Source organism: Talpa occidentalis, unplaced genomic scaffold (assembly GCF_014898055.3).
Source record: "Talpa occidentalis isolate TD23 unplaced genomic scaffold, MPIMG_talOcc4v2.1 talOcc4.3, whole genome shotgun sequence".
Lineage (NCBI taxonomy): Eukaryota > Metazoa > Chordata > Mammalia > Eulipotyphla > Talpidae > Talpa > Talpa occidentalis.
Genome location: NW_023603184.1, coordinates 2,383,973 through 2,386,210, shown reverse-complemented (window position 1 = coordinate 2,386,210; position 2,238 = coordinate 2,383,973). Strand labels below are relative to the sequence as shown.

The 2,238-nt window shown below is 35.6% G+C and overlaps 1 pseudogene; it reads right to left on the bottom strand.

Moving 5' to 3' along the window:
• LOC119254401 (olfactory receptor 8H3-like) lies at positions 1-952 on the bottom strand (annotated as a pseudogene).
• Positions 953-2,238: the final 1,286 nt, after the last annotated feature.

The following is a 2,238-nucleotide window of genomic DNA, read 5'->3' as shown; positions in this document are numbered from 1 at the left end:
CTATTTCAAGTGTCTGGAGCCCTCTCTCTTCTGAAGGAGTCTAAGGACAGCATTTTTCACTTCTTTGTTGCGAAGACTATAAATGAGGGGATTCAGCATGGGGGTCACGATAGTGTAAAACACGGAAGCCACCTGATCCTTTCCCAAAGAGTAGGATGTACTTGGTCTTAAGTAACTGAAGATCATAGTGCTATAAAAGATGGTGACTGCCACCACATGTGAGCCACAGGTGGAGAAGGCTTTTCTCTTTCCTGAAGTGGATTTAATTTTTAGGATAGCAGAGAGAATGGACACATAGGAAGATGATATTGTGATTAGAGACCCCAGAATGGTACAGCCTGCAAAAACGAATATAATGAGTTCAGTGTCCTGGGTTTCAGTGCAAGACAGTGCTATAAGAGGGGATGTGTCACAGAAAAAATGATGGATTTCATGGGAGTCACAGAAGGTCAATTTTCTCATGCCAAGCAGAGTGATGAAAAAGTCTATAAAACCTATAAAATAGGTCCCGAGGACAAGGGACCAGCAGCGTCTTGGGGACATGACAACCGGGTAATGGAGAGGATTGCAAATGGCTACATAGCGATCATAGGCCATGCAGGAGAGAAGAATACATTCAGAAGCAACAAAGAATACAAAAATGTACAGTTGAGTGAAGCAAACCACGGATGAAATCTTCTTGTTTGTTGGAGGTCAGCAAGTTGTGTAAGGTTTTAGGTGAGATGACAGATGAGTAACTGAGGTCAATGAAAGACAGGTGACTGAGGAAAAAGTACATGGGGGTATGAAGCTGGGTATCAAGGCGGATGAGCAGTATCATCCCTGAATTCCCCAGCACAGTGACCAGGTATATCAGGAGAAAGAGCACAAAGAGCACCAGCTGGATGTCTTCAGCATCTGTAAATCCCAAAAGAATGAAGTCAGCCACACTTGTGTTATTCCTTCTATGCATTGTTCTCCACTGCTTTTACCTGTTGAGAAGTCAAATAAGGTTTAGGATTCTATGAATTATGTGTCATACGTTATTAGTTAAATGTTTTCCAGTTTATAATTATGAGTGGTTTACAGAACAGGGTGAAGAAACTGAATTTGATTGTCATATATAGAAATGGGTAAAATTTGATTATTATTGATAATGTAATAAATCCAGATGTATTACATAACTGGAATGAAACTTACACTGATCCATTTCTATTTTACAATGCATTCATGTCAAATGAACATATTATAGCATTGGTGTGACTGTTAGCCAAAATTTTTTAGATGAGGCAGAGTACATAAGTTAATATATTTATCCTTAGTGAGAACTATTAAATGATCATGCTCTGAGTCTACAAGATAAACTAAGCACAGAGAATTTATCAAATACAAAATTCCCCATAATAATTAATTTCACCAAGCTTATAAAAAATTACATACATCTAAACCAATAAAAGTATGTTTTAAGGCAAAAATTTAATACTTATTTTTTCTAAAAATGTTTATGTTAATGAAACTTCAAATTAAAAGGACTTAAGTGGGGTATATCAGAGTTATTAATATGCACTGATATCAGAATGAGGTCCTGGAATATAAAATGTTTTCATAAATTGTCCTTTTAAAATTAAATTTCTCCAAAATTGTTTCTGAAATTTTGTCATTGAGTTTTACCCTCATTCCATTCACTCTCTATTTCTATTTCCAGAAGCACTGGTATCATTTAGAGTCTTTCAGGATTCTTGCCATTTTATTTGATTCTAAATAAAAACCTGTAATTTTGAGCATCATACTTACTGTGAGTCAACGTTGGTGGAAAGGGAAAAGAAAACTCCAAAATTATCTGTCTAGAAATTTGTCAACCTCAAATTTTTCTCAGTAAAATATGAAATGCATTTGACATTAACAAATTTCTGCAATCTATGTTTTCTTTGCAATAACCTCTTTATAAATTTTTGTGCATTCATATTTTTTTTTAAATTCTGATGTAAAATAAATCAACCTAGTAATTTTGTTAAGACTCTGGTCAAATGGAAATTTGCCTGGTGTGATGTCTGTAAAAGAATATATCAGGGAGTTCTGAGACTGATAGACAGAGTTGCTTTGTCTCTCATCCTTATATTTCTGGGCACCTGATATAGCAGGGATGATGATAATGCAAACTCTGGTCATCCTTGTGAGACTAATTCCCAAGAGAAGTGTTTGGCCTGTTCCTAAGGAAAAAGGTTCAAGAACTCATACAACTATGTTAAGTTTTCAGAC